This window comes from Rana temporaria, chromosome 12 (assembly GCF_905171775.1).
Source record: "Rana temporaria chromosome 12, aRanTem1.1, whole genome shotgun sequence".
Classification (NCBI taxonomy): domain Eukaryota; kingdom Metazoa; phylum Chordata; class Amphibia; order Anura; family Ranidae; genus Rana; species Rana temporaria.
This window is the reverse complement of record NC_053500.1, coordinates 109857269-109882656: the sequence shown is the minus strand read 5'-3', so window position 1 is coordinate 109882656 and position 25388 is coordinate 109857269. Positions and strand designations below refer to the sequence as shown.

Below are 25388 nucleotides of genomic sequence, written 5' to 3'. Positions count from 1 at the left end.
AAAAAGAAGAAATAAAGAAAACTATATATAATAAAAGGGGGGTAGCCATCCGGGCCATGGGGACCTCTGGGCCCTTTAATAAAAAGAAAACAAGAAATAAAAAATATATGAATATATATATAAAAAAAACATTTATAAAAAAAAAAGAGGGGGGGGGTTGCCATCCAGAGCCCTGGGGACCTCTGGACCCTTTAATAAAAAATATATATATATATATATATATATATATATATATATATATATATATATATATATATATATATATATAAATATATATAAACAAAACAAATAAATAAACATTTATATAAAAATAAAAAAAAAAGGGGGTTTGCCACATGGGGCCCGGGGGACCTCTGAGCCCTTTAATAATAATAATAATAATAATGGTGATAATATATATATATATAAAATAAAAAAATATATAAAAAAATGAGGGTTGTCATCTGGGGCCCTGAGGATCTCCGAGCCCCTGGGGACTTCCGGACCCCTAAAAAAAAAAAAAAATTGTCCCTTTAATAAAAAATTAAATAAAAATATATTACATTTTTTTTTTTTATAAAAAATAAATTAAAAAGGGGGGGTTGCCATCCGGGGCCCTGGGGTCCTCCGGACCTCTAAAAAAAATTGGCCCTTTAATAAAAAATAAAATAAAAATATATTAAAACAAATATATATATTTTTTTTATAAAAAAATAAATAAAAAAAAGGGGGGGTTGCCATCTGGGGCCCTGTGGACCTTCGGGCCCCTTACAGGTGTACTGCCTGTATCCCCCTGATGGCGGCCCTGGACACACAGGACTATATAAATCTCAGGACTATATTGCCAGAGGTACTTTGGCAGGTTAAGAAAAAACTCCCAAGATATTTTAGCGGTGTATTTAGACGTTTGCCTAGAGTTTAGCTGTAAGGCAGAACAGTCATTCCCTATGTGTCCTACAGCCCTAAGTCTGGTCATACCTTGCCAGCCAGAACATGAACACGCACTGAGAAGACGCCTCTGGACTTATCTCACAAGAACAGCTGCAATTTCCAAAGAAATCCAAATTTTAGATAAGAATTTTTCTCCATCAGTCAGCTGATCAGTTGGCGCGAGGTTTACGGGAGATGCAGAGTCCCAAAACCAAGTTCCCCTCTGGATCATTATAGGCAGGATTGGGGGCTCATATAGGTAGATTCAGTAAGAGTTAGGCCGGCTTATCAGTAGATAAGCCGACCTAACTCAGAATCTACGCCGACTTATGTTTAAGCGTATGCTCAAACAGAGATACGCTTAAACATATCGAAGATACGACGGCTTGCGCCGTCCTATCTTAGATTGCAATATTTTGGATGGTCGCTAGGTGGCGCTTCCATTGCGGTCGGCGTAGAATATGTTAATGAGGAGATACGCCGATTCACGAACGTACGCCCGGCCGACGCAGTACTTTTACGCTGTTTACGTAAGAGATAGGCCGCGTAAAGTTAGAGCTAGGCCCTATTGGAATAGTAATGTCAAGTATGGCCGTCGTTCCCGCGTCGAAATTCGATTTTTTTACGTTTACGTAAGTCGTCCGTGAATCGGGATTTACGTCGTTTACATCCACGTCAAAATCAATAGTCCCGTGCGGCGTACTTAGCCGCAATGCACACTGGGAAATGTAGGCGCCCGGCGCATGCGCAGTTATAAAAAAACGTAAAAAAACGTAAGGTCAAGCACAATTAGCATACAACACGCCCCCCTAACACACATTTGAATTAGGCGCCCTTACGCCCGCCGATTTAGGCTACGCCGCCGTAACTTGGCAGGTAAGTACATTGTGAATCATGTACTTGCCTAGCTAACTTACGGCGGCGTAGCTTAACCACTTCCCGCCCGGCCTATGGCCGATTTACGTCCGGGAAGTGGTTATGAAATCCTGACAGGACGTTCTAGAACGTCCTGCAGGATTTCATGCCGCGCGCGCCCGTGGGGGCGCGCATCGCGGCGATCGGTGATGCGGGGTGTCAGTCTGACACCCTGCATCTCCGATCTCGGTAAAGAGCCTCCGGCGGAGACTCTTTACCACGTGATCAGCCGTGTCCAATCACGGCTGATCATGATGTAAACAGGAAGAGCCGTCGATGGCTCTTCCTCACTCGCGTCTGACAGACGCGAGTAGAGGATAGCCGATCGGCGGCTCTCCTGACAGGGGGGGTTAGCGCTGATTGTTTATCAGCGCAGCCCCCCCTCGGATCGCCACCCTGGAGCACCAGGGATGCCCACCCTGGAGCACCAGGGTGGGCAAAAAAAAAAAAAATGGCAAAAAAAAAAAAAAAAGTCTAAAAAAAAAGTCTAAAAAAAAAAAGCATAAAGAAAAAAGATGCCAGTCAGTGCCCACAAATGGGCACTGACTGGCAACCTGGCAAAAATAAGTGCTGCCACCCCAGTGTCCATCAGCGCCACCCCAGTGTCCATCAGCGCCACCCCAGTGTCCATCAGTGCCACCCCACAGTGCCCATCCATGCCCAGTGCCCACCTATCAGTGCCCATCTGTGCCACCCATAAGTATCCATCAGTGCCGCCCATCTGTGCCGCTTATGAGTGCCCATCTGTGCCGCCCATGAGTGCCCAGTGCCGCCTATGTGTGCCCATCAGTGCCGCCTATGTGTGCCCATCAGTGCCGCCTATGTGTGCCCATCAGTGCCGCCTATGTGTGCCCATCAGTGCCGCCTATGTGTGCCCATCAGTGCCGCCTATGTGTGCCCATCAGTGTCGCATACCAGCGCCGCCAATCAGTGCCACCTCATCTGTGCCCGTCAGTACTACCTCATCGATGTCCATCAGTGCCATCTCATCGGTGCCCATTAGTGCCGCCATATCAGTGCCCGTAATTGAAAGAGAAAACTTATTTACAAAAAAATTAACAGAAAAAAATAAAAACGTAATTTTTTTTCCAAATTTTCAGCCTTTTTTTAGTTGTTGCGCAAAAAAAAAAAATCGCAGAGGTGATCGAATACCACCAAAAGAAAGCTCTATTTGTGGGGAAAAAAGGACGCCAATTTTGTTTGGGTACAGTGTAGCATGACCGCGCAATTGCCATTCAAAGTGCGACAGTGCTGAAAGCTGAAAATTGGCTTGGGCGGGAAGCTGCGTAAGTACCTGGTATGGAAGTGGTTAAATGCCTTAAGCTACGCCGCCGCAAAGTTAAGGAAATGTACCTAATAGACCGGAAAAGGACAGTCTACCAATCCATCTGAGGATCAACAGGTCAGAAAACCCCATGTGATTGCTGTATGAAGTGTGTGCTGTGACTGCCTTCCTTCCACCTCCTTCCTTCAGGAGCTCTTCTATAACCCCAATGTTCTTGTTTATAACCAAGTCTTGGCCAAGACTAGGGATGAGCTCTGGCGTGTTCGCACACTCCACGTGCAGAGCCCGCCATTAAGTCGGCACGACGCTGCGCTGATCGCAGCCAGGGAGACATTGTCCCGATGCGTGGCTGCAGAAATCGGAAAATGTCTCCCTGGCTGTGATTAGCGCAGCGCAGTGCAGACTTCCTGGCGGGCTCTGCACATGGAGTGTGCGAACACGCCGGAGCTCATCCCTAGCCAAAACATTGGGAGGTGGAGGTCAGAATGTGAACATTCAACCCTTTTGTGATATCCATGGTCAGTGTAACGACCAGGCCTGTCGCGACAAGACAGGCAAACCAAGCAAATGCTTGGGGCCCCCGAGTTGGCCTGGGGCCCCCAAGCAGGGCCCTTGCTGCGCTTCCTATAAATGCTGCAGCCGCCTGAGCGCTCTATAGAGAGCCTCAAGCGGCTGCAGCATTGCTGCCTCTCTCGTCACTTCTTCCCCTTCCCTGTAGCGTGGCCGAGCTCCTCTTCCTTCCTCCTGTCAGTCCGGCTGGGTACCGCGCGGTACAGGAGATTCAGTTTCCTGTTCCTGAGTGCTCACTTCCTTTCAGTCCGGCTGGGAACAGGAAACAGAATCTCCTGCCGCGCGGTACGATAGGGTGGGGGAGTAAAAAGAACATAGGAAGGGGGGGAGTAAAAAGAACATGGGGGGGGGGAGTAAAAAAACATAGGAAGGGGGGAGTAAAAAAACATGGGGGGGAGTAAAAAAAACATAGGGAGGGGGGTAAATAAAACATAGAGAGGGGCTGTAGACTTTGCGTGCGTGCATGCGGGGGGGGTTTGGGGGGCCTCCATATCCATTTTGCTTGGGGCCCCCAAATTCCTTCAAACGGCCCTGGTAACGACACCCTGCGTATGAAAGGGGTTAAAGTCGTTTAGGACATTCCATTTCCGAACACAAAGGCAGCAACCGAACACTCCAATCAGCCGAACAAGAAACCCATACAAATTAATTACCCCCCCCCCCCCCAAGTACGAGACGAGGCTCTGTATTGAGGGTCAAGCAGGAATCAGACTCTTTATTGAAAGGAATACAGGCTCTTTAGGCTGTATTCACACCTGAGCGTCGCTTTTTGCGGTGTTTTTTACCGCGATTTGCCGCGTCAAAACACAGCGTTTTTTACCGCGATTTGCTGCCAATGTAAAACGCCCAAATGCTGCCAATGTAAAACGCTCCATAGAGAATAATGTATTTTTTCCCCTCTAGCGTTTTTGAGCGTCGCGCTTCAGGCGACAAAACGCTCAGGTGTGAATGCAGCCTTATATACACTTGAGAATACTGCAGTCACCACATGAAATATGACCCGGATCCACCCACAACATCACACAATGGTTACATAACGAGCCCCCAATACACATTATTCTGAGTGTCAATACATCCCTTAGTAGGCAACAAGTGAGTTCATTAGCACACTTAATAATAGGTGAATGGAAAGCGGCCTCAGACAAGATTAACACAATTTACACAATTTACACAATTTACAAAAGCAACATTGCCCAAACTTTTGAAGAGCGAAGGGCCACTTAAGCAAATTGGTAAACATTTGCGGGCCACAATAAGCGGAGCGGACGGATGACAGGTCATGGGCCACATCAGAGGGCTCCACGGACCACATGTGGCCCACGGGCCACACCTGCAATAGACTGTCGGTCTCTTACATTGAACTTCCTGGAATGCCCATATTAGGAGTTATACTTCCTGGCCATAGACCTCACAGTGTACAGGGGAATATTACTGTCCCATTTGAAGTAATCCAATCATATTCTCAGTGTTCATTATTTTCTTGGTCACCCTGCGGACAAAAGTGACTCCCGTCACAGTCAGCATTGGCCATTATCACATATTGGGTACAATCCTGTAAGAAGATGAATTCTGATTGGTTGGTCAGGAATATATTTCCATACCTGTTTATCTGTTATGGATATAAGATGGAGGAATGATCACTGTATAGTCTATTGGATTCCTCCATAGAAGTTCATGTTCTCATGGCTCCAGCAATGATTCACATTGAGCAGTCAATGTGATCGAGAGGGAAAATACAACTCTGCCAGTTGACTTTTCCAAAGATGACACCAATGGGGGGGGTCCCTGACACCAATGATGGGGGTCATTATTGCGGTCATTGACACCAAGGATGGGGGTGATTATTGCGGTCGCTGACACTAATGATGAGGGTCATTTTTGCAGTCGCTGACACCAATGATGGGGGTTATTATTGTGGTCGCTAACACCAATGATGGGGGTCATTATTGCGGTCCCTGACACCAATGATGGGGGTCATTATTGCGGTCATTGACACCAAGGATGGGGGTGATTATTGCGGTCGCTGACACTAATGATGAGGGTCATTTTTGCAGTCGCTGACACCAATGATGGGGGTCATTATTGCGGTCCCTGACACCAATGATGGGGGTCATTATTGCGGTTGCTGACACCAATGATGGGGGTCATTATTGCGGTCGCTGACACCAATGATGGGGGTTATTATTGCGGTCGCTGACACCAATGATGGGGGTCATTATTGCGGTCGCTGACACCAATGATGGGGGTTATTATTTCGGTCACTGACAGCAATGATTCGGGGTCATTATTGCGGTCGCTGACACCAATGATGGGGGTCATTATTGCGGTCACTGACACCAGTGATGGGGGTCATTATTGCGGTCACTGACACCAGTGATGGGGGTCATTATTGCGGTCGCTGACACCAATGATGGGGGTTATTATTGCGGTCGCTGACACCAGTGATGGGGGTCATTATTGCGGTCGCTGACACCAATGATGGGGGTTATTATTGCGGTCACTGACACCAGTGATGGGGGTCATTATTGCGGTCGCTGACACCAATGATGGGGGTCATTATTGCGGTCGCTGACACCAATGATGGGGGTTATTATTGCGGTCGCTGACACCAAAGATGGGGGTTATTATTGCGGTCGCTGACACCAATGATGGGGGTCATTATTGCGGTCGCTGACACCAATGATGGGGGTCATTATTGCGGTCGCTGACACCAATGATGGGGGTCATTATTGCGGTTGCTGACACCAATAATGGGGGTTATTATTGCGGTCGCTGACACCAATGATGGGGGTTATTATTGCGGTCGCTGACACCAATGATGGGGGTTATTATTGAGGTCGCTGACACCAATGATGGGGGTTATTATTGCGGTCGGTGACACCAATGATGGGGGTCATTATTGCGGTCGGTGACACCAATGATGGGGGTTATTATTGCGGTCGCTGACACCAATGATGGGGGTTATTATTGCGGTCGGTGACACCAATGATGGGGGTTATTATTGCGGTCCCTGACACCAATGATGGGGGTCATTATTGCGGTCATTGACACCAAGGATGGGGGTGATTATTGCGGTCGCTGACACCAATGATGGGGGTTATTATTGCGGTCGCTGACACTAATGATGAGGGTCATTTTTGCAGTCGCTGACACCAATGATGGGGGTTATTATTGTGGTCGCTAACACCAATGATGGGGGTCATTATTGCGGTCCCTGACACCAATGATGGGGGTCATTATTGCGGTTGCTGACACCAATGATGGGGGTCATTATTGCGGTCGCTGACACCAATGATGGGGGTTATTATTGCGGTCGCTGACACCAATGATGGGGGTCATTATTGCGGTCGCTGACACCAATGATGGGGGTTATTATTTCGGTCACTGACAGCAATGATTCGGGGTCATTATTGCGGTCGCTGACACCAATGATGGGGGTCATTATTGCGGTCACTGACACCAATGATGGGGGTCATTATTGCGGTCACTGACACCAGTGATGGGGGTCATTATTGCGGTCGGTGACACCAATGATGGGGGTTATTATTGCGGTCACTGACACCAGTGATGGGGGTCATTATTGCGGTCGCTGACACCAATGATGGGGGTCATTATTGCGGTCGCTGACACCAATGATGGGGGTTATTATTGCGGTCGCTGACACCAAAGATGGGGGTTATTATTGCGGTCGCTGACACCAATGATGGGGGTCATTATTGCGGTCGCTGACACCAATGATGGGGGTCATTATTGCGGTCGCTGACACCAATGATGGGGGTCATTATTGCGGTCGCTGACACCAATAATGGGGGTTATTATTGCGGTAGCTGACACCAATGATGGGGGTTATTATTGCGGTCGCTGACACCAATGATGGGGGTTATTATTGAGGTCGCTGACACCAATGATGGGGGTTATTATTGCGGTCGGTGACACCAATGATGGGGGTCATTATTGCGGTCGGTGACACCAATGATGGGGGTTATTATTGCGGTCGCTGACACCAATGATGGGGGTTATTATTGCGGTCGGTGACACCAATGATGGGGGTTATTATTGCGGTCCCTGACACCAATGATGGGGGTCATTATTGCGGTCATTGACACCAAGGATGGGGGTGATTATTGCGGTCGCTGACACCAATGATGGGGGTTATTATTGCGGTCGCTGACACTAATGATGAGGGTCATTTTTGCAGTCGCTGACACCAATGATGGGGGTTATTATTGTGGTCGCTAACACCAATGATGGGGGTCATTATTGCGGTCCCTGACACCAATGATGGGGGTCATTATTGCGGTCGCTGACACCAATGATGGGGGTCATTATTGCGGTCGCTGACACCAATAATGATTGTTATTATTGCGGTCGGTGACACCAATGATGGGGGTTATTATTGCGGTCGCTGACACCAATGATGGGGGTTATTATTGCGGTCGGTGACACCAATGATGGGGGTCATTATTGCGGTCGGTGACACCAATGATGGGGGTCATTATTGCGGTCGGTGACACCAATGATGGGGGTTATTATTGCGGTCGCTCACACCAATGATGGGGTCATTATGATGTGCACATTGTAGAAAATGCAGCAGGACTGACCCAGTCTCGAATGGAATGTGTGACATAATGCTGCGGTACTCCATTCAGTCCTGAGAATCAATAGAGAACATATTCCTATATACTGTACATATTATATATATATATATTCCATGGTGTGTGAGAGTGGAGCAGTCCTCTGTCTGATGCAATGATCTGGTGTCACCAAATGATGTCATTGTCCCCCATCAGGACTACTAGGACAGTCTCCTCCCTCCTCCACGCTCTCTGATCACACATCGCACGGTATCGGACATCGCCCGCTATCCCCCCCCCCCCCCATCACAGCTCCTGCGCCCCGCAGAGACCACGCCCCCTCCGCGTACCATGTGACAGGGGGGTGTGGCCGCTCCGCTCTCCTCCGGCTCTCAGGCTCTGCTCGTAGTTAGTGTGCCTGGTGCGGGTGATCGGGAGGAGCAGCCCCGGGGATCGGTGTGGTCGGGAGGTAGGTGCGGGGCGGAGGAGTCTCCGGGGAGGGAGGCGTCCCTGATTGTGCCGCTGATTGATAAATACTGTGTAGTGCTGTGATCACACCATATGGATGGATGCAGGGAGGAGGGGGATGGGGAGTATAGACATCACCCGACCCCCATCTGTTCATCGGGGGGTCACCCAGCATCGTGCGGCCTGGAGGAGGGGAGATCAGCAGAGCCCATCATTAACCCGTACTGTGCCGGGCCTGTCACCTAGAGACATTCTCCTCCTCCTGATACAGAGCACATCATATAGGAGAGATACCGATCATCACCTGAAATATGACACTGACAGAGCTCCCTATTCACACCAATGTACAATGACAACAAATCACATCACTTGTCCAGCATGGTGTCTCCTTCATTGATGATGGGGCCCCAAACAGGCCAAGCCAGGGGCCCACCGTACTGAAACCATGACGACTTGTCGGGCAGGACAATAAAAATGAGCTGATTGGCCTACCGGGCACAACACGAAAGAGTACCCCCCAATGTCGCATAACATTGGTATGAATGGGGCCGGGGACGGTGCTACCACTAGGCAGCCGCCTAGGGCGCCAGGTCACTGGTGTTCCTACTCTCTGCAGCAAGCAACTAAGTCTCAGCATCAGCAGGCAGTTGCCGGTCCGTTCGCACATAGTGTCAGAGGCGCAGCGGCGGCGGAGGACTGTGTCCCGACTCCCAAATGAATGGAAGCAACCAAACATTCATTGATAGGCGCTGGCAAAGCTGCGTTTGCTGGGCGCTGGCGAGGCTGCATTTGCTGGGCCCTGGCGAGGCTGCGTTTGCTGGGCGCTGGCGAGGCTGCGTTTGGGCGCTGGCGAGGCTGCATTTGATAGATGCTGGCGAGGCTGCGTTTGCTGAGCCCTGGCGAGGCTGCGTTTGCTGGGCGCTGGCGAGGCTGCGTTTGCAGAGCGCTGGCGAGGCTGCGTTTGCTGGGCGCTGGCGAGGCTGCGTTTGCTGGGCGCTGGCGAGGCTGCGTTTGCTGGGCGCTGGCGAGGCTGCGTTTGCTGGGCCTTGGCGAGGCTACGTTTGGTGGGCGCTGGCGAGGCTGCGTTTGGTGGGCGCTGGCGAGGCTGCGTTTGGTGGGCGCTGGCGAGGCTGCGTTTGGTGGGCGCTGGCGAGGCTGCGTTTGGTGGGCGCTGGCGAGGCTGCGTTTGCAGAGCGCTGGCGAGGCTGCGTTTGTTGGGCGCTGGCGAGGCTGCGTTTGCTGGGCGCTGGCGAGGCTGCGTTTGCTGGGCGCTGGCGAGGCTGCGTTTGCTGGGCCTTGGCGAGGCTACGTTTGGTGGGCGCTGGCGAGGCTGCGTTTGGTGGGCGCTGGCGAGGCTGCGTTTGGTGGGCGCTGGCGAGGCTGCGTTTGGTGGGCGCTGGCGAGGCTGCGTTTGGTGGGCGCTGGCGAGGCTGCGTTTGTTGGGCGCTGGCGAGGCTGCGTTTGTTGGGCGCTGGCGAGGCTGCATTTGATAGGCGCTGGCGAGGCTGCGTTTGATGGGCGCTTCATTTAAAAGGTGGGGTATACATGGGCAGGGCAAGGGGGGTGGCAAATTGAAGTTTCGCCCAGGGTGTCAAAAATCCTTGCATAAGCCCTGAATGGAGCCCTCAATGATTCCTTTACAAGGTGACTATTTCCAGGACCCCAGTGTCCACCCGGGCCCCAAAAGTACTTGTGTGGCCCTCAGACCCAGGCATTCATCTGTCATCTCTATAATTGTCATGTAACCCCAACATCAGACCATCCCCTGTAGGGTGATCGCTGTCTCTCCTATCGCTGTGTCTCCTATATGTGGCCCCTTGGATATGTCAGAAGCCACAGCTGAAGCCTCCTATATCTAAGGCCCAGGGGCCACATGTGGCGCTATGGCCCTTGGGGCTCCTAGACAACATTCTGTGTGTTGGTGTTTAAGCCAGTAAAAACGATTCATTAGACCGGCTTGTAGTGGTTAAATGGTTTGTTTTTATTTCACAATATCTTATTTATTTATATTCTGAGCTCTTCATCCATTTTTTTTTTTTTTTTCTATTTTTATATTTATTCACTCTGTTTTATATTGGCTCTTGCTGAGAGTGATATCAAATGTGGTATAATGTAATTTGCAAGGTGGTGTCGGGAGCACAGATGTAGATGCTTTGACTTGTGCAGGGACTGTTATATCAGACCTCTTGCTGTTTTGTGTACAATCTGACCCTCTCCTGTATCATGTCTGCAGTCTCTGACCCTCTCCTGTATCATGTCTGCAGTCTCTGACCCTCTCCTGTATCATGTCTGCAGTCTCTGACCCTCTCCTGTATCATGTCTGCAGTTTCTGACCCTCTCCTGTATCATGTCTGCAGTTTCTGACCCTCTCCTGTATCATGTCTGCAGTTTCTGACCCTCTCCTGTATCACGCCTGCAGTCTCTGACCCTCTCCTGTATCACGTCTGCAGTCTCTGACCCTCTCTTGTATCACGCCTGCAGTCTCTGAGCCTCTCTTGTATCACGTCTGCAGTCTCTGAGCCTCTCTTGTATCACGCCTGCAGTCTCTGATCCTCTCCTGTATCACGCCTGCAGTCTCTGACCCTCTCTCTTGTATCACGCCTGCAGTCTCTGACCCTCTCTCTTGTATCACGCCTGCAGTCTCTGACCCTCTCTCTTGTATCACGCCTGCAGTCTCTGACCCTCTCTCTTGTATCACGCCTGCAGTCTCTGACCCTCTCTCTTGTATCACGCCTGCAGTCTCTGACCCTCTCTCTTGTATCACGCCTGCAGTCTCTGACCCTCTCTCTTGTATCACGCCTGCAGTCTCTGACCCTCTCTCTTGTATCACGCCTGCAGTCTCTGACCCTCTCTCTTGTATCACGCCTGCAGTCTCTGACCCTCTCTCTTGTATCGCGCCTGCAGTCTCTGACCCTCTCTCTTGTATCGCGCCTGCAGTCTCTGACCCTCTCTCTTGTATCGCGCCTGCAGTCTCTGACCCTCTCTCTTGTATCGCGCCTGCAGTCTCTGACCCTCTCTCTTGTATCGCGCCTGCAGTCTCTGACCCTCTCTCTTGTATCGCGCCTGCAGTCTCTGACCCTCTCTCTTGTATCGCGCCTGCAGTCTCTGACCCTCTCTCTTGTATCGCGCCTGCAGTCTCTGACCCTCTCTCTTGTATCGCGCCTGCAGTCTCTGACCCTCTCTCTTGTATCGCGCCTGCAGTCTCTGACCCTCTCTCTTGTATCGCGCCTGCAGTCTCTGACCCTCTCTCTTGTATCGCGCCTGCAGTCTCTGACCCTCTCTCTTGTATCGCGCCTGCAGTCTCTGACCCTCTCTCTTGTATCGCGCCTGCAGTCTCTGACCCTCTCTCTTGTATCGCGCCTGCAGTCTCTGACCCTCTCTCTTGTATCGCGCCTGCAGTCTCTGACCCTCTCTCTTGTATCGCGCCTGCAGTCTCTGACCCTCTCTCTTGTATCGCGCCTGCAGTCTCTGACCCTCTCTTGTATCACGCCTGCAGTCTCTGAGCCTCTCTTGTATCACGCCTGCAGTCTCTGAGCCTCTCTTGTATCACGTCTGCAGTCTCTGAGCCTCTCTTGTATCACGTCTGCAGTCTCTGAGCCTCTCTTGTATCACGCCTGCAGTCTCTGATCCTCTCCTGTATCACGTCTGCAGTCTCTGACCCTCTCTCTTGTATCACGTCTGCAGTCTCTGACCCTCTCTCTTGTATCACGTCTGCAGTCTCTGACCCTCTCTCTTGTATCACGTCTGCAGTCTCTGACCCTCTCTCTTGTATCACGTCTGCAGTCTCTGACCCTCTCTCTTGTATCACGTCTGCAGTCTCTGACCCTCTCTCTTGTATCACGTCTGCAGTCTCTGACCCTCTCTCTTGTATCACGTCTGCAGTCTCTGACCCTCTCTCTTGTATCACGTCTGCAGTCTCTGACCCTCTCTCTTGTATCGCGCCTGCAGTCTCTGACCCTCTCTCTTGTATCGCGCCTGCAGTCTCTGACCCTCTCTCTTGTATCGCGCCTGCAGTCTCTGACCCTCTCTCTTGTATCGCGCCTGCAGTCTCTGACCCTCTCTTGTATCACGCCTGCAGTCTCTGAGCCTCTCTTGTATCACGCCTGCAGTCTCTGAGCCTCTCTTGTATCACGCCTGCAGTCTCTGAGCCTCTCTTGTATCACGTCTGCAGTCTCTGAGCCTCTCTTGTATCACGTCTGCAGTCTCTGAGCCTCTCTTGTATCACGCCTGCAGTCTCTGATCCTCTCCTGTATCACGTCTGCAGTCTCTGACCCTCTCTCTTGTATCACGTCTGCAGTCTCTGACCCTCTCTCTTGTATCACGTCTGCAGTCTCTGACCCTCTCTCTTGTATCACGTCTGCAGTCTCTGACCCTCTCTCTTGTATCACGTCTGCAGTCTCTGACCCTCTCTCTTGTATCACGTCTGCAGTCTCTGACCCTCTCTCTTGTATCACGTCTGCAGTCTCTGACCCTCTCTCTTGTATCACGTCTGCAGTCTCTGACCCTCTCTCTTGTATCACGCCTGCAGTCTCTGACCCTCTCTCTTGTATCACGCCTGCAGTCTCTGACCCTCTCTCTTGTATCACGCCTGCAGTCTCTGACCCTCTCTCTTGTATCACGCCTGCAGTCTCTGACCCTCTCTCTTGTATCGCGCCTGCAGTCTCTGACCCTCTCTCTTGTATCACGCCTGCAGTCTCTGACCCTCTCCTGTATCCTGAAGGCTCTGATAGTTAATGAAGTATTATGATTGGCCCTTTGATATCAGGGGCCACATTCAAAGAGGACCACCACAGCTCCAGAGTCTCCTGCAGCGGCACCCTCCCAGTGATGCACATTAAGGGCCTATTGCAGGATTCTGAGCCATGAGAACTGTTGGGTTCCTTTAGGTTTTGGGCTCGGCCATCAGCCGGTAAAAATGTTTCTTTTGCTGAGTGTGGCACATTTTTCACTTTAGAAGAAAACGCTCCAACTTCCTTCTAAACCTGTTTTCTCTCAGGTGTTGACAGTGCGATGGCCTTATCTTCCCTGTCGCTGGTTTTGGGTTGCAAAATACTATTTGTAACCTTGAAGGCAGGAAAATGCTGTACCTGCAGACTCTCTGTCCTCGTCGGGAGCTTGCTTTAAATTCCAAAGGCAACCCAAGATCCCTGATGAGATATAAAATAGTGGAATTTTCAGAAAGCCCATGACTTTCAATGACAACCACCCTAGAAGATGCGTCTGAGCACATTGATGGGTCGCGTCGGGAGGACGGTTCGCAGCCGTAAAGGAGAAGGCCGGTGATGGCTTATTGTATGAGAAAGCCATGTGCCTCCAACCTAATCCTATTGATGATTGATCAATGGCCTTTTCTGCATTGTCTCTCTGGGTACCTTCAGAGAAAGCGGCAATAGATCCCGCTACATACGTGGAATATTATCATGTGATAAAATGAGGTTCCTATATAATAAATAAAAGGGCCGCCTATCTACTAAGATTGATGAATGTCACACTGAAATCCCCCTATAGGGTTGACCATGGATGAATGAAGTGAACCTGACGGTGAGCTCATTAATGAACCAATGAGCATGCAATGCCTTGGCCTGTTTTTTCAGTAAATGGCGGCAACGTTGTCAGTGGCCTCGTACCTCCAAGCATCCTGTAGGCCAATTATCGATGGCAGCGCAGACGCATGCATCCTTTATATTCCGGCTGTATTGTATCTGTGTCGTGGTTATTGGTGAGGGTGTATTCTGCACATGAGATCTGTCATGGTTTCCTGTTCTGTAAATGAAGACACAGAAAGCTCACCTTCCACATCCCCCCCCCCCCCCTGATTCCCCCCCCCCCCCCAGCCACCCTCCTGTTTAGTCTCTGCAATCTAGCAAAGACATGCACATCCTTCTCAGCCTATAGATTCCAGCAGGCCGGGCTGTCTTCTTCTGGATCAGGGAAAGGTTAACAGTCAGCGCAGTGTTTATAAAAGAGCCTGCTATGTATATATTACATTTCTGTGCATCGAAGGCTGGCAGAATAATGCACGCCCTTTATTTTCAGGGATCCCAATTTTTTCTTTACTAGGTGTCCTTGTACCTCATATATTTTTAAAAATGCTGCCAGTCCTCTTCTCTTTTTTTTTATTTTTTTTTTTTTTTTTGTTTTGCCCGAGACCTTTGTTTATTGCCCAGAAGGAAACCGCGTTATTGATTGATAATATATTCAAGGGTACTCAAAGGTTGATTTGGGATACAGATAGAAAAATCTCTTCTACATGTTGAGCATGGACCTTACAATAGGGTGCCATACAAGAGAAATCTCTTCTATATATGGAGCATGGACCTTACAATAAGGCGCCATACCCCCATAGAGAAATCCCTTCTATATATGGAGCATGGACCTTACAATAAGGCACCATACCCCCATAGAGAAATCCTTTCTACATATGGAGCATGGACCTTACAATAAGGCGCCATACACCTATAGAGAAATCCCTTCTACATATGGAGCATGGACCTTACAATAAGATGCCATACACCAAGCCCTTCTATATATGGAGCATGGACCTTACAATAAGGCGCCATACACCCATAGAGCAAGCCCTTCTATATTTGGAGCATGGACCTTGCAATAAGGTGACATACCCCCATAGAGAAATCCCTTCTATATATGGAGCATGGGCCTTACAATAAGATGCCATACCCCCATAGAGAAATCCCTTCTACATATGGAGCATGGACCTTACAATAAGATGCCATACACCCATAGAGAAATCCCTTCTACATATGGAGCATGAACCTTACAATAAGATGCCATACACCCATAGAGCAAGCCCTTCTACATATGGAGCACGGACCTTACAATAAGATGCCATACACCCATAGAGCAAGCCCTTCTATATATGGAGCATGGACCTTGCAATAAGGCGCCATACACCCATAGAGAAATCCCTTCTACAGGGCTCAAAATTTCAAGTGTTGAGCCACTAGCCAGGCCTTAAGAGTTACTCGCCACCAGTTGCCCAACCCAACCTCTCCCCTGCCCCACCCCTAAGTCCGCCCCTAAACACGCCCTTGTAAATTATCTCATGAAATTACACTGTTAAATATTTTAAGCAGAGTTACGTTCCAAAAATAAATATTAACAACTTTAACAATAGTAGCCTAAAGCATATCAGTACCCATCTGTGCAGCCTTACAGTGCCCCATCACTTGCAGCCTTACAGTGCCCCATCACTTGCAGCCTTACAGTGCCCCATCACTTGCAGCCTTACAGTGCCCCATCACTTGCAGCCTTACAGTGCCCCATTACTGTGCCCCATCAATTGTCGCATTACTGTGCCCCATCATCACTTCAGACTCACCTCACACAAACACTGCCCTGGCGCCGCTTTGAGCCGAGGCTGCAGCGCTCTCCTTCTCCTCCTCTTGTATCTCACACACAGCGTGCATCTTCCGCTGTGTGTCATGGAGCCTGGTTTGTGTTTGGCGGCACGGTGTGATAAGGTCCCGCCACCCTAGACCGGCTAATGTGATAGGTAGAACACCGATTCAATCTACTATCACATTAGCTGGGGGGCGAGACCTTGTCACATTGCGCCGTCAAACACAGACCCCGCTCCATGACCCACAGCGGAAGATGCCCGCTGTGTGTGATACAAGAGGGGGAGAAGGAGAGCGCTGCAGCCTCGGCTCAAAGCGGCGCCAGGGCAGTCCAGCCCTGCCGCTCTCTGTGTCCTTCGGCTGACAGTTTCCTGGCTGATTGCTTCAGCCAGGAAACTGTCAGCCTGGTTCACCCCCGCTCCTCACTCGCCCCTGGAATAAATTCCACTCGCAAAATGCGAGCAAACAAGTGAATTTTTGAGGGCTGCCTTCTATATATGGAGCACGGACCTTACAATAAGGTGACATACACCCATAGAGAAATACCTTCTATATATGGAGCACGGACCTTACAATAAGGTGACATACACCCATAGAGAAATCCCTTTTACATATAGAGCAAGGCACTTATTATAAAATAAGTCCGTCTGAAATTCTGACAGAAAAAGTCAGATGGGGCATACACACGGTCGGAATATCCGATGAAAAGCTCCCATCTGACTTTTTCCATCGGAAATTCCGACCGTATGTATGCAGCATTCGTTTTTCAGGCAGACCTGATCGGACCTTTGCAGTCAGGGGATGTCAGTGGACACGAAACTGGGTAGAATTAGGTCAAGTGTTGTGAGCAGCCTGTCAAAGAAATCAGATTTTTTTTTAATTTTTGCTAAAACGTGCGAATGGACAATTACCCGACCTGTGCCTAAAGTATTCTGACAACCAGCGCCAATGGCTTTTAGAATACCCAAACAGTGTCTGCATCTGATTGGATGCAGGCACTGTTTGGCCAACAGTTTTCTGCCCAGCTGCTTTGATTTTACAGTTGAAGGATGTTGGGAGAAATTGTACCGACAGGGGCCACCCTCTGATTGAAATTCGCCCAATGTATGGCCAACTTTAGTAATATACATACGGTAAAACTGCTCAGTTCAAATGTCAAATCCACTTGGGCTGCAGAAATGCACATAAAATGTGTGTTGGGCTCGCAGTGCAATTCATTGTGATTGGCATCCCAAACGCGGCAAAAAAGATGCCCTTGATATTTTAGGGTGCAACATGGTAACATTCCCTGCCCCCATCTCCTAAATTGACCGCAGGCTTACCTTAATCTTGGGGTGCAAGTTCCTAGCAGGCCCCATCCATTACAGGCTGCCTGCAGAGTACTACAGGAGGGGGCGGAGATCAGACCAGTCTCTCTGCCCAAGGAGAGAGAGCGGCAGTGACCAGTCTTTGCTTTTTTTTTTTTTTTTCCACTTTTTTTGTATTTTGTTATGCTTTTGCTGTTTTTGTTTTTTGGCCAATTTGGTTTTGGGCAGATTAAAAGCACAAATCATGGTAAAATCGTAGCACAAAATGCATTGTTTGGGCTAAAACTGAGCATGGGCAGTCTTTACTGCTTATAGCATTCTGGTTCTCTCTTCCTTTATGCTCAGGTTAGAAATTTAGAGGGAACATGATTTCAGATGCTATCATATGAGAGGTCCCTAATGACGTGCCATCTGCCATTGGAGCCAACTTAGCATTCTTTACCAGTCACATGATGATAATGAGGTTTGCCCAGCACCTGGCGCCCACCCTAGGGATTCGTAATTTTTGGAAAATGACTTCTAGCCCCATTTATATGCTAAAAAGCATAGCCTGGCTTACCATGGCCCATCTGATGCGCTTCGTATACATCTCCCTGACCGGAATTTAACCATTCCTGGACCTTAAAGTGGAGGTTCACCCGAAAAGTAAATTTTTAACCTTAGATTAATGCTCATTTTGTCAAGGGGAATCGGGTAGTTTTTTTTAAAATCGAAGCAGTACTTACCGTTTTAGAGAGCGATCTTCTCCACCGCTTCCGGGTATGGGCTGGGCGTTCCTATTTGATTGACAGGCTTCCGACGGTCGCATCTATTGCGTCACGATTTTCCGAAAGTAGCCGAACGTCGGTGCGCAGGCGCCGTATAGAGCCGCACCGACGTTCGGCTTCTTTCTTTCTTTCGGCTACTCGTGACGCGATGTATGCGACCGACGGAAGCCTGTCAATCAAATAGGAACTCCCAGTCCCGCAGCCCATACCCGGAAGCGGCGGAGAAGATCGCTCTCTAAAACGGTAAGAACTGCTTCGATTTTAAAAAAAACTACCCGATTCCCCTTGACAAAATGAGCCTCAATCTAAGGTTTAACATTTTTTTTTCGAGTGAACTCCGCTTTAAAGTGAACCTGCCAGGATGCAATATGGAATGTTGCTGACTGGCAAGTAACTGAGCATGGGCAAACATCCATTTATAGATTCTTTATTGGGTTCATTAACATCTGTAGCATCTCCTGCTTGCCCGGCCACTGGTGGTGGTACTTTTTTTTTAATGTTAGAACTTTATTCACATGTCACAATTGACATTAAATTAAAGCGGATCTTCACTCAAAAGAAAGTGCTGCTATTCCCGCTTCCCACACGGCCTCTAACACTTTTGATGTTTTTTTTTTTTTTACTTGGAGCATGTACTATTTTTGGACAGCTACCTGCTCCCATTTCCTTCTCACCTAGGCAAGAGTGACGTCCACCTGGTCCTGCCCACGTAGGTCAGAAACCATACATGTGACGCATACTCCATAACATATTTGAAACAGTGCTGCTAATTGTGGTTGGCACCCAAGTCCCAGTTATTGTTCTTGGATGAGCATCTCAGATAGGGAACTGGCATATATCAAAGTTCAGCAATGATGTCTGTCTTGGCAGATTGGCTTTGATTTCTTTAGGCCCTTTTAGCATGGGCAGTGTCAAGTGGCAAAAAAACAGGCAGTTTAAGGGTCATTTTGTCAAACCCAAGCAATGGCCACCGGAGATATTACATATAGTTACGGAGTTGCATAGTCTGGTTGAAAAGTCCATCTAGTTCAACCAGTAGAAGGGGGGGGGGGGGATTCTACAATCCTATATCCAGAGGATATAAAAAACAGTGCAAACAAAAAAAAAAAGAAAGGCACATTGTGTTTGTTAGGCAATACTACTTGCCTCCACGCCCCATAGAGATATATAGGGCCACGCTGCTAGGGTCCTGTTTGTGGCGTTGTAAAGAGGGATTTTGGTGTGTAATATATAGTATCGCCTACTGATCGTCTGCCACTGCTAATGTGATCCGCCACGGACCACGAGTCAGCAGCTAGGCCCATGCGAAAGGGGCCCTAGACATATTCCATTCTGTAATCTTAACCAGACCTGCATTACTTCTGAGTGATGATGGGCAGCTCAGATAGGAAATACTTCTGCTTCTCTTCTCTCAGTTGCAAAAGGCAACTTTGTGCGTGATGTCGTCATCAGCCAGGGTCCTGACAGTGTTCTGGAGGAATGCAAAATTAAGCTAATTGGTACACAGATGTGTCCGAAACATTGGCGTGTATTTACTTTAAGCTAAACTCCGGGTAATTTTTTTTTATTTTTTACTTTCTCCATTATTGGTTGTGCCAACATTGCATTGATTTACTGCTCATTTTTGGCTAGGGCAATGGTCTCCAAACTACAGGCCTTTGCTTGCCTTTATCGGGTCCTTGAGGCACCATTGCTCCCGCTGATGCCGGCAGGCGGGCACCATTTCTCCCACTGATGCGGGCAGGTACCATTGCTGATGCCAGTGGGCGGGCTCCATTGCTGACGCGGGCGGGGCACCAATGCTCCACCCTAATACCAAAGATGGGGCATTGCTTACTCTCACTTGGCACAGACAGGAACAGTCCACCGTTGGATCATGGGGGAGCACTGTTTGCTCCTGGAGCTGAAGATTGGGTGAGTGTACAGCTTTCTGGTCACCCCTTGACAAAACCAGCAGTTAATCCATGCAGTACAGGCACAGCCCCACTGCATGGGAAAACTTATTTTTTTTTTTGCTGGGAGTTGCTTTATGAAACCAAAAGTGGAACTTGTGCTTATCTGCTTCCTTTCAGGGGAGAACGGTTACCTGTTTGCCAGGTACCATTCCCTGTTCCCGAGAGACGGTGCAATCGTTTTGGAAGTACGGCCCTCTATTTCCCCCCCCCCCCCCCCCCTTCCCCGACGCCGGGCCAGTTAGAAAGCACAACCCACTTCGCACATGCTCAGTAGGGAACGCTGTGAAGCCGAGAGGCTTCACTGCCAGTTTTCCTTACCAGGAATGCTGGCGGGAGCCGATCTGAAGATCGCCTGGGGTGCTAACATCGTGGGCTCCCTGGACAGGTAAGTGTCCATATATTAAGTCAGCAGCTACAGTATTTGTACTTATATTTTTTATAAGTATACCCCCCCCCCCTTTTTTTTTTTTTTCCAGACTGGAACTCCTCTTTAAATTCTGCATTGTTGGTTCAATTTCCAAAAAAGTAATTTCGATAAATGGTAACCCATGCAAACACGCCATGGACAAATGCAGAGCTGGGAATGTAACCGATTCCTTTCCTTCAGCAACAAAAAAAAAAAAGTTTGCTTTTGAACTTGATGGCTCCTCGTTCTGTTCAGGACTTTTGTTCACTAAGTGTATCTGGAATCATTTTTTTCCCCCCTACTTCCTTCATGTCTGGTATGTGCTAGTGTATACACATACAAATAGCGCCAATACCTCGCAACACATGTTTGCATTTAAATCTATAAAGTTTCACAGGCCTTTATGAGGAAGTGATAAACCTCCCCTAGTGTGTGTGTCCCCTTCTCCTCCTCCCACCCGCTCTCCCCCTCCGGGACATTTTTATTCTTTTTCTCTAGGGCTAGTCTCTCCTTCCCTTCCTCCCCAGCACAGCCCCACATCCTCTCCTGGACCAGCTGGCCGAGGATAGAGAAAGGTCACTATTGTTGGTCTTAACAGGGTGCTACTCGGGGCCTAGCACTTAGGTGGCTGCAACAGGAAGAATAAGTGGAATTAAGCGCCCTTATAAAGGGCAATCTGCCCACCCTGTGTCATTGCTCTTTGTGTTAGAATTTTCTCTACTAGTTTAGAAAACGATTGAAAAACTCTGCTTATGGGGTTATAATATAATTGTATACATACAATCTTTGCTATTGTAGCATTCTATACTAGTTTACGAATTGCATGTGGTTCCCAGTCTTAGATGCTAATGATGTATGGCTCAAGAAAAAAAAATTATATATTACATCTCTCTCTAGATCCACTTTCTAAAGGACATTTCAGTGATTAGGAAATCTCTCTTTATCCTGAATTTGATCTGCATTGCCTGCAGGCCATTCATGTCACGCGTCTACTCGGTTTCACATAACAGTACATCTAGGATTTGTTTTTTCAATGTTATAAGATGGTGCCTGGCCAGTCACAATCTTCATACTGCTGACTTCATCGCCATATTTTTTATTAGGGTTGTCCCGATACCGATACCAGTATCGGTATCGGGACCGATACCGAGTATTTGCGGGAGTACTCGTACTCCAGCAAATACCCCCTATACTAAAATAGAATACTTGTTCTAGCCCCCCCCCCCCGCAGCCGTTAATCAGCGTGCGGAGAACAGCTTTCTTTTGAATAGCTGTATCCCCGCCGCGTATTGGACGGATGATCTGTCCAATCCAGCGCAAGGGGGAGTGTCTATACGCGGCGGGGATACAGCTATTCAAACGAAAGCTGTTCCCCGCACGCTGATTAACGGCGGCACGTGCGGCATCAAGGTATGGGGGACATGGCTGGAATGTGGGGGACATGGCTGGAATGTGGGGGACATGGCTGGAATGTGGGGGACATGGCTGGAATGTGGGGGACATGGCTGCATTATGTGGGGGACATGGCTGCATTATGTGGGGGACATGGCTGCATTATGTGGGGGACATGGCTGCATTATGTGGGGGACATGGCTGGAATGTGGGGGACATGGCTGGAATGTGGGGGACATGACTGCAATATGTGGGGGACATGACTGCAATATGTGGGGGACATGGCTGCAATATGTGGGGGACATGGCTGCAATATGTGGGGGGACATGGCTGCATTTGGGGACACATTTAAAAAAAGTATCGGTATTCGGTATCGGCGAGTACATAAAAAAAAGTATCGGTACTTGTACTCTGTCCTAAAAAAGTGGTATCGGGACAACCCTATTTTTTATGCATGCTTTAGGTATGTGGTCCCAACTGAAAAAGTAAGATTTTATGAATAGATGTTTAAATGTACAAGTCAACTCAGTGGAGAAATAAATTAAAAGCATATCTGAACCCATAACCAAAAAACTGAAAAAAGTATTGGATCTCCTGATTGATTTTATGTTTTCCCACTGACAAAAAAATTATCAGTCCTATAATTTTAATGGTCGGTTTATTTTAACAGCGAGAGACTGAATAACAACAACGATATCCCGAAAAACGCATTTAAAAAAAGTTCTAAATTGATTTCCATGTGTGAAATAAGTAGGGGTGCAACGGATCGTCACTGATCCGTGATCCGAACGGGTCACCCCGTTCGAATCGGCACACCACGCGATCCGCGGAGTGCTCCGGAGCCTCGGCCGTAGGAAAGTCCACGGCTTCGGCCTAGCTCCGGAGCGGCGGCCATCTTGCTCCACTCCACCTCTCAACACAGACAAGCCCGCCCCTCGCCGCTGTGGCGTACCTTCTCATATCCGCGCCCCTCTCCGTTTCCTCCTGTGTACAGGCGGTGACGTCACGTGTTCTCCCGCGCTATTCTCTCAGGCGGGTCGCTGTGGTGGATGGGTCGGTGTGTGAATTCGGTGACTGTGTCTCTCTTCTAGCTGACTTTTATCCGCGGTAATCATTTTGCGGCGTGTTGTGAGTCTTATTACCGACTGTGTGTTAGATTAAGACTTGGAGGATATAGGGCGGTGTACCATGGAGAGCCCAGTCTTCACACCACAGAACCTCTCCCTGCCATGGGGGACTACAGGTCGCAGCAGGCATAGAATGTTTAGGTGTTCTGCATTCATTCCAGCTAGAGCCCAGACTTGAATCCGACTTTTTTTTTTTTTTTTTTTTTGCTGACCCGAAAATGATCCGATCAGTGACTCCTGATCTGAGGATCGATCCGATCCGTGAGTTTTTTTGATCTGTTGCACCCCTAGAAATAAGTATTTGACCCCTTCACAAAACATGACTTGAGCCTCGTACGCACGGCCGGTTTTCCCGGCAGGAAAACTGCCAGGAGAGCATTTGGCCGGGAATCCCAGCCGTGTGTATGCTCCCTAGCAGTTTTCCCGTGAGGTAAACAGCCGGGAATCCCGACGGGAAAATAGAGAACCCTGCTCTGTATTTTCCCGTCGGGATTCCCGGCAGAGTGTTTGCTTACCTGCAGGGGAGAAAAACTGCACATGCTCGACAACACTTCAAAGCATGTGCAGTAGCATACAACGTTGGTGTGGGGTGTAGCAAGATGGCGGCGACGCAATCGAATGTGACGAGGTACCGGCTCATGGTAGTCGATGATGTCACTGCGTTCTTGCCTTTCAAAAGAACGGCGGGTTTTTGTGTGGCCGTGTGTATACACAGCGTTTCAAGGCAAGCCTGCCAGGAATCCTGTCGTGAAAACCAATGTTTTTTTTTTCCCGACAGGATTCCCAGTCGTGTGTGCAGGTGAGACTGCCCGAATATACACGAGTGTACTTCGCTCGGTATATGCCGGCGCAGTATTCAAACTCGGCGCAGGAAAGCGGGTATCGGCGTATATCGCGCTACCACAGCAAAAAGGTGCGCGGTATACGCCGATAAATACGGTAAGTGACACAGCCGAGTTGGAGTTGGCCCACTGACCAATCGGCCCACTGGGAAACTCCCGGTAGTCCCGATGGCCAGTCCATCCCTGGGCCCCACAAGTAAGGCGAACCTGGTACTTGGAAGCCAATAGAGCAACACAGGGGTGAAGGTGCCTATTCAGGGCGAAGTAATAGATTTACTTGAAACAACATCTTGAAAGCCCAGCCTCCACTGCTGATACATTAAACCCCCCCCCCCCCCCCCCCAAGCCTTGTTTCTGTCTCCAGGGGTTCCTACAGTAAAGTGAACCAGTATGGTCAGAGCACCGGCACATAGATTGGTCTTCATGATTGTAGAGTAGCGCCCATGTCTCCCGAATGCCATTAGTACTCCACTAGTTGTACTTTTTCCCTGGCGTTTTCCTTTAACGTACTTATTGCTAACTGCGCACAGTAAGGTGTTGTGTAAATGTTTTTGTTTTAATAAATATGCGCAATCGTTTATCTGCTTCTCCACATGGCGAGAGAAATGAGAGTGGGACGAGGAGACAGGAGTTTGGCAGGAAGTGAATGTCGCTGCAGCGTCTCTGCCCTTCACACTGTGACAGTATTGTAAGCGAGCCGTTATACAGTGGGATTAGGAAAGTGTCCAGAAATAAGAGGAGCTCAATCTGCCTAATGCTCTGCTGACGGTCAGTCTTGGATGACTATGCTTTATGGGGTGGGAAAAGCTTCGAGGCCAAATCCTATCTTGCACATAAAAAAGATCCCTTTTGAAAAGACACTTTGGGGTCATGTATAAAAGCAAACACTACGAGGATAGTTTGTTCCAGATGAGGATTAATAAATACAAAGTCATGTCCAGCTTTGGTCCCATGATGCACATCAAGAAAGAAAACGGTACATCTCATCCTGACCTCTGTTCTTCTTTATGGTCATGGGAAATGACCAAAGCTATTAATGTCCAGTGATCTCTTATATGGAGACACCTTCAGAAACCTCAGTTTGCATGCTGGAGTCTTTTTAAAGTGGTTTTAAACCTCAGAGATAAAATATGAACAAAGCATATCCCTCTACAGTGTGTACTTGTCATAATCCAGAGCACTAAGTGTAATTTCTGTCAGCTGCTTCGTTCCTCTGCTCTCAGCATGAATCCCTTCTGACAAGTTTTCCTGACACCAAGAGAAATAAGGTGTCAGGGAAGGGAATTGACCGCCTCAGCTTTGTTCCTGTGTGCTATGTGGAGGGGGTGTTTCTCTCTTCCTTCCAATCGGCTCTCGGAGCTCTCCTCACTGAGCTCTGCAGAGTGTAATTTCAGCTCTCCGCCTCCTGCTTTGTGCTGCGAAAAATCCTTTTTTTCCTCTGTGTTTTATAGGGATGTACAACTTATGTAGGAGGATTGGTTTCATCTGCCACCTCACTGGGTATGTTATGTAA

General features: G+C 48.8%; 1 protein-coding gene across 4 annotated transcripts in view; it reads left to right on the top strand.

Annotated features, from left to right (window-relative positions):
* Positions 1–25388, top strand: part of SEPTIN9 (septin 9) — a 421638-nt gene that overhangs the window by 320447 nt on the left and 75803 nt on the right. Inside the window, exon 1 of one of the 4 annotated variants that reach the window (XM_040330154.1) lies at positions 8621–8722. The exons of the other annotated variants lie outside the window; for them this stretch is intronic. The gene's annotated coding sequence lies outside the window, so the exon portion shown is untranslated. Of the gene's footprint in view, positions 1–8620; positions 8723–25388 lie in introns of those variants that run through there. 4 annotated transcript variants of the gene reach the window in all.